The sequence below is a fragment of the Limulus polyphemus genome, unplaced genomic scaffold, assembly GCF_000517525.1.
Source record: "Limulus polyphemus unplaced genomic scaffold, Limulus_polyphemus-2.1.2 Scaffold1494, whole genome shotgun sequence".
In the NCBI taxonomy this organism is placed as follows: domain Eukaryota; kingdom Metazoa; phylum Arthropoda; class Merostomata; order Xiphosura; family Limulidae; genus Limulus; species Limulus polyphemus.
Genome location: NW_013667104.1, coordinates 73,081 through 80,917, shown reverse-complemented (window position 1 = coordinate 80,917; position 7,837 = coordinate 73,081). Strand labels below are relative to the sequence as shown.

At 29.9% G+C, this 7,837-nt stretch overlaps 1 protein-coding gene across 3 annotated transcripts in view; it reads left to right on the top strand.

Annotated features, from left to right (window-relative positions):
* Positions 1–187: 187 nt before the first annotated feature.
* LOC106463826 (calmodulin-lysine N-methyltransferase-like) overlaps positions 188–7,837 on the top strand; it is a 65,656-nt gene continuing 58,006 nt past the window's right edge. For 2 of the 3 annotated variants that reach the window (XM_013923902.2, XM_022391444.1), the window contains exon 1: positions 188–362. The gene's annotated coding sequence lies outside the window, so the exon portion shown is untranslated. Of the gene's footprint in view, positions 363–445; positions 468–7,837 lie in introns of those variants that run through there. The other variant, XM_022391445.1, reaches the window with a different exon arrangement.

Genomic DNA, 7,837 nt, shown 5'->3' with positions numbered 1-7,837 from the left:
CTTCATATGAACTTAAAAAAAAAAAAAGGAATTGGTTCTCGATTCCACCAAGTTACACTTTGTAGCATTTTTTCACAGTAACGTTACCTGGACTGTATTTTGCGTTATTTAAAAACACAAACAAAAAAAAAAAACCTAATCGCACAAAATAAAATATCGCCGAAATATTTCTAGGGGGCTACACGGAGAAATAGAATCTCAAAGACGGGGAGGGATGATGTGATAATTAAGATTATTCTTATTAATAAGAACTAAGTGAAAGTGAAGAAGAGTGTATTTAATGATTGTTATTTTGAATGTAGCAATAGCATATTGTTTTTAATGATAAAGCAGTGAATTTATCAAAGATACGAAATCCTTTGGTAGGTCTAATAAAATAGTCCTACTATTACTCAGTATTACTCCTGAGTACTACTACTAATACCAGCTAAAAGTACCAGTAGTATTGTTACTTTTTTAATACTAGTATAAGTAGTGTTAAATACTAACATTGCAATAGTTACTGTAGATTTGTATGATATTGAGTGACATGATTAATCTGTTTTAATGAAAGAACGAAACCAGAGAATTTAACTTACAAATCAAATGAAAATCTAGGCCTAACGTAATAATAATATTATTAATATATTTGAGTTTGACCTAACATTAACAAAACCCTAATATTAGCAATATTCAAGTTACATAGTAGTTTGAATAAGAATTAGACTTTGATTGTTTCACTGAGATAGCTGCTCAAGTTAAGAGTAATCATTACTATAGTATAACTGTAACTTGTAAGTCAATAATCAAGTGCGTCATGTACAATAGATGTATGATCTATACTACAGACTGTAGCTGTAGGTTAAACAATTTATATAAGAGTTTGGCATGGGTTCTAGATCTAAGTTAGTACTAATTGTGAATTATTTTCAGTGTAAATCATCAATAGTTTAGAAAAAACGACCTTATACTCCAGATATATATTAAAAAATAATTTAACCTAACGTTTTGCCTTGGGTTTCATCAGGGTTAATATATTAACCATGATGAAGCCACAAAGGTGAAACATTGGTTAAATTATAAAAAAAAAATTATTATATATATAGATATATATCTGGCATATAAAGGTAGTTTTTTCTAAACTTTTTATCAAAATGTGTAAATCCCTCCAGTGTGCACTAAAAATTTTGAAAGACAATAAATCATCACTAAATGGCACATTCACAAAGCCTAGTTCAAGGGAGTCCCAGAGAATTATAGTGTCCAGTCACAAAAGTGTTTGAATGTAAAATCACAGTTGTAAATATATAGATTTCTTATAAATAAAATACTAATTATTGTACACCAAACAACAAATGGAAAATGTCTACAGCACTAGTACATGCTGAATTTAAATTTGATGATGAGGAACCCACTTTTAGACTAATAATGGTTGGAGACGGCTTGAATGGGTAATGAAGAAAAACTTTAATATAAGTTTAACATACCTGATGATGACAAAACTTTGTCGAAACGTTGTACATTTGCTGTTATGTTAAAGTTTTTCTTCATTACCCATTCAAGCCGTCTCCAACCATTACATGCTGAATTTGCATGATTTATTTCCAGGCAACTATACTCTCACTAGTTTGAAACTGGCTTTGAAAAACATCGTGAAGATTGCTGAAGCCCTTGTCTGTCATTTGTCAGTGAACAAATGTTAAAACCAAAACTAGGGTGTTGGTTTGAATTGGGTGGACCAATAAGAATCAGTGATATATCAAATGATAGCTCTCTACATGCTCTACTTTGTTCTGAACAGTTTCATTGGATCCAGAAGCATTTACTATTTGAAAAAACACAAATAAAACTTTAAAACCATTTAAAATTATTTTTAGTAATTAAATTGATAGAAACAAGGGTACGCAATGAATTTGATGTTACAGACTACATAATGAATAAACCAATACATAGATATATCTGCCCAATTCAAACAGACAGCATGTCAAAGAATGATAAATGGGGATTATAAACAGCCTATATGTATTGAAAAGCTGATTCGTTAAGCTAAAAAACATCATAATTCTAGAGTAAGCGATGTTAGTATTACCCCTTGAAGTTAGCTTTCTTACAAACATTTGGTGTTCCTATAAACAGCTTAAGTACAGGGTAAAACAGGAATTACCAGGCGATATTAGATGACTTGCCTGTAGATACTCAATGCTTTGTATGCTATACAGTCAGAGTCTTTAGGAAGCCAACCCCTATATAAAAAAAAATCAATACTCATAATATTAAATTTTATTACACACATTCATAGAATAACTACTTTAAAGACACAAAAGTTTATTTAAAACGATGTTTTAGGCATGTATGTTTTATTTGAAAAGGCTGCTTTTTTACTGGTAAAATTATATATGTGCTTAGTGAGGGTTGTCTTAGTCTAGGTATACATTTTCCCATTGCCATGCATTATATATAGTGAATTTAGTTCACAGAAACTATAAACTCTCACTATATTCTCAAATCTAAATGACAATCTCCAGCTGCAGCTTAACACTTTACATCTCCAATCAATGCAATCAAATAGTCAGTAGCTACAGCAAATCACCATGAATTGACTCGGCTACTAGCTATGTTTAATATCATTACAATGTATAAAGTTAGCTACCATATCAAGTAATCCTTTGCCTATAATTGAGCATAAAAAATGCGAGCAAACAATATAAATAAAAAATTGGAAATTTAAAAACCTGCAAATAGGGATCATAAAAAAGTAAGCAAACAAGACTAGAAATACTGTAAACATTATTTACTCAAAATACAAATTCCTATTGTTATTTCACCAAATTAATTCTAGGTAACAGCATGGAGCCAAAATATGGGTTTGTAGTTTGAGTAAATAATGTCTACAGTATCTCCAGCCTTGTTTGCTTACTTGTTGTTTTTTTTAAGATCCCTATTTGCAGATTTTTAAATTCCCAATTTTTTATTTATCTTGTGCCTATATATATACATTCTTAAGTTCTATTAGCAACATAATACTGTCTCGGTGGTTCGAGTGACTTATCCATTCTCCTACACAGACCCTTTTCTACAGTTGTTACTATGTGGATTTCTATCTATATTGGGCATGTGATCCAAATTCTGATAACCCAAATACATTATCTTCCACTTATTATAAAGGTCATTTGCCAGCTTACCAACTGCTCCAAGCCATTCTGTAATGCCTCAATATTTTCATTACACCTAGAAATGGCCAAGAGTTTAATGTTGCCCATAAACTTTAATAGTTTACTAATGAAAGTAATTATGTCTCTATCAATATTATTAATGATAATAAAAATATTAAAGTTCCAAGCACTCATTCTTAATACATTCCACTAGTTACAAGTTAGTGTAATTGGACTCCATTAATAACAACTTTCTGCTTTTTCTCATATAACCATGCTACAGTTTACCAGTATTTCCCCTAACCCACAGATGTGATTTTCTCAACTAATCTTTTCTGTGTTATCTTATCAAAAGATTGTTGATAATCTAAATACATCAAATCTGGACATTTTCTATAAGCCATATGACGTATAACAACCTCGAAAAAAAGTTAATAGATTATGAAGGGAAGCTTTCCTTTAGTGAATCAGTTTTCTTTTAGATTCTAAGATCCCCTCATGATTCACAGAAGCCTCAATATATCAGTCAAGCATCTCCATTATCTTAATTATTGTTATAGCTACCCCAATGTGCCAATTCTTTGATTGATTTGTCTGTTGCCATTTCCCAAACTTAGTTCAATTCAAATCTTTTTAAAAGCAAAGCTTCTCAGATTAATTTTTCTTCCTGTGTTTTTATTTGAATTTTTTTCATTCTCCAGTACTCTCTGATTCATATTTTTCTTCCATTATTTGTTGCTGTTTCCCAAACGTAGATTGATTCAACTTTTTTTAATTCTTTTATTTGTATTTTTCTTCCCATGTTTGTGTTAATAAAAAAGAAAAAGAATATTTGGCAGAAAACCTCCACATATTGTTCATTCAGTGAGTGAGAATTTGAAAAAAAATTATACTTTTCTACAAACCTTCAGGAAGCAGAATTATGGGGCTTAGGAGATAAGAATTCACCAAACTTTTTTTTGAGTCAAATCTAAAAAATAATACCCAGGTGCATACCCTCAGAATCCCCTTAATATGCATACAAAGTTTCATGTCTCTAGGTTCTTTCCTCTTGGAGCTATGGTGGTTACACACACAGACTCTTCTATTACTATAATTACAGATTACACTGAAGGCCAAGGCTATATGACCAGTGACTTGTCAAATAGTGAAAGATTCCACCCTATTTGATTATAAACTTGTATCAGAAGCTGTCCCTATAAGGCACCTTTACAAAACTGGCCTTTTCAACTATTTTGCAGTTAAAAAATTTTTAGTTTAGCATCAATAATTAATTTACAAAATTCCCAATAAAACTGAGCAGAGTTCCTAGCGATGATATAGATGTATTTTATTTTAGGGAAAGGAAAATTAGAAACTTTTGTAAAAAAATGACTGCTGCCATCACTTTTTCAATTTCAAATTTACTCTTTTTATTATTATTTAAGTATGTTTCCTTTCTAAGATTTAGTTCAGCTATATTATCATTTTCCTTAAAAATGCTGTCTCACCTACCTCCTAGTCAATTTTCAGTTCAGGTGTGGAATAGTAAAATTAAAGATGTATATAATAATGCTTGCAGACGGCTTGAATGGGTAATGAAGAAAAACTTTAATATAAGTTTGACAACAGCAAATTTTCAAGGTTTTGTCATCATCAGGTACCTGATATTAGAAGTTTTATTAGAGTTTTGTGTAATTCCTATTATGAATCACTATCATGGTTCATGATATTTATTACATGTGAAAAGTAATTCTCTATACATATAAATCATTAGTTAGGCCATACTTGGAATACTGTATACAGTTTTGATCTCCATTTTATAAACAAAGATATTGACTTGTTGGAAATAGTTAAGAGGAGAGCTACTGGGGATGAAAGTTTAGGTTATGGAGATAAGATCTCTCAACTTATTTTCTTTTTTTAGTACATTAAATCAGATGTTTCTATTCAAGATATTGTTATTTTTTCATGTGTATGTGAATTAAATAATACATACTTCAAACATTTATAATAAAGCTTGTTTTGTTTGACATAAAGCAAGGTGTGTGTCTCTCCCAACCCTAGAAATTAGCAGCGAATAAAGAGTCTAAAAGTTAAAGGCCTGTGCCATGAAGAATTTGATTATTTTACAGACCCGGTAGAAAGGTTTATAAAGATATAAGTTTATAAAATTTTAGGTGCAAAATGTTCTTATGTTAGCACTCTGTGGTGATTATCATACACACACTGACTATAAAAATTGAAGGTACTTTCCCTATACATTCAAAATCGTGAGAATTACAGTAGTTGAAAACTGTGGGTTAATTTATATCAAAAAATATGTAGAGCCAATAATGTACATTTTTTATTTTACTGTGAGATTTAATATACAAGAGACACACACAAACTATATTTTGTTTATAGACTTAATAATCTACTGAGTGATTTACTTATCTTACAAGATTAATTTTCTATCTGGTAGAGTTAATAAATCAGATTTGACTATCATAAAGTCCTGACCTTGCTTTTTTGTAAATTAGTGAGTTGTCAGTAAAAATTACCAATAAGTATAATAATATGTTTTCATTGGGTAGTGCAATGTATTAGTACCTACTCACTCAGCAATGATCTAACAATAATATAGAGAATGTTACTGTTAGATATGTAATAAAGACTTTGGTATGAGGTCAGATAAATAGATTATAGTGTGCAAATTCTATAGAAGTTTACCATGATTTTGATACAGTACTGTCTCATTATAATGCTACCATGGGGAACCATGTGCACCAGAGAGTAATATAGGTGGAGGAGCGTTATTATCAACAAGTCAAAACGGCACTCACGCTGAACAAGTACAGATTGAACACTCTACTAAAACAATCAATTAAGTAAAATAACTTTTATTTACATAGAGGAAATAGATACAATAATATAACATAAAATATGAATATAAACTCTTCAATATTTGAGAAACAAAGCACACTCATGTTCACTTATTTTCTTAAAATGCCTGATACTTTAGTGACATCTCTGTTTCCTTCTGGCACTGAGCAGTATCTTGGTTTCACTCATAAACATTTCTTTGAATTTCTTGCCTTCTCCACAAAGTTAAATCATTTACCTGTTTCTTAAATGATTTTGTACAATAAAACTTGTTTTTTTTTGGACTATTTTTCACATGTAAATGTGAATCATGGCTTAAAGAAAAGACATGCTTATGTATTGTATGAACCTAAAAAATGACTTTTTGGAAATATATTTTTCTTCTAGCTTGTATTACTATAGTTATTCATTAATTGTGTTGAATTATTGTTTTTTTTTTACAATCAAAACACATTATTTGAGATCATATATATATAAATTAAGCCTTAAAATTATTTTTATTTCAAAATTCCATTGCAATTTTCCAGTCATAACCTTAAAGTCATAATGCAAACGCAGACGGAAAATCAAATAAGGGTACAGAGTTGAGAGCTTATACCCACAGTGTCTCAACTCCTACAGCCTTCCACTGTCTGCAGCCAGGGAAGGCAGTTACCAATAAAAGTTCTTCTAATATTAAAAGTAGAAAATAGTAATAATAATACCACCCAAAAAATATTTCTACTAAAGTTCCTTCCAACTTCCACCCTTAAAATTTCTGATAGTTCCTAAAGTAGAAGAATAATAGTAAAACCACCCTAAAAATTCTACAATAGATTACTCCACCTTTTTCTAAAAAGATGATAAAAGTATTCAATAAAGTATAAAAGATCTTAAAGTGAACTACATACTCTGCCTCAACTTTCTTTCTAGTTCATATTCCTCTTGTAAAATTATTCAAGTATAGGATGGGATCAGCCCAGCTACTTTTCAGTCCCTGCTATATTGAATAAATTGTAATTTTAGTGTTACTGATTAGAGGTTGGTAACTGCTTCTAGTGTCAACATAGATATTTTCTTTATTGAAAGTTTATTTATAAAAAAATGTTCATATTTATTATAAAACAGTGCAAGAAGTTTTCTCAATTGCCGGTATTTATAACCATTATTTACTAGTTTATTTATGAATAATATATCATTATCCATAAAAGAGTTACTATTGTTACAAACAGTTAAAAGTCATTTTAATTGGGATATAATGATGCCTTGAAGCATCATATGTGGCACTACACTATTGGGGGTGGGTAGATCAAGAATGGGAAAATTTTATGCCCTTCTCGTATCACAAATAGTCAATTGTACTTTGCTATTTTTAACTTAATATCCAAATCTAAATAGTTAGCAAACAAGTGATCAGTATTACTTTTTTTTCCATTATAAGTTATTTTTGATATATTAAGCTTGGTGGAAAGTTCTGATTATTTATAGCAATTAAATCATCTGTGTAAGGAAAGGTATATGTGTATGACTTAGAATTTGAAACCTGTTTCATGAATGAATTTTCATAAAAAAACAGATAGAAATTGGCCATATTTGAAGAGAAGTTCGCTCCCACTGTTTGTTTATATATACCTGTACGTTAAAAGTAATGTAACAATTATAAACACAGAAATGAAGAATATGTTTACATTGGATTTTGGTAAATTTAAATTTTGGATTATCTATTTCTGTATCTATAAAACTATCAAACAGGTCATTGAATACTTTAATCAAATCTTTCAGATCTATTTTAGTATACAATGGCAGTAGGAGGTCAGAAATTGTGGCTATAAGCATTCAACTCCAACTTTCTGTTATGACTTTAAAGTTACAACTGGAAAATT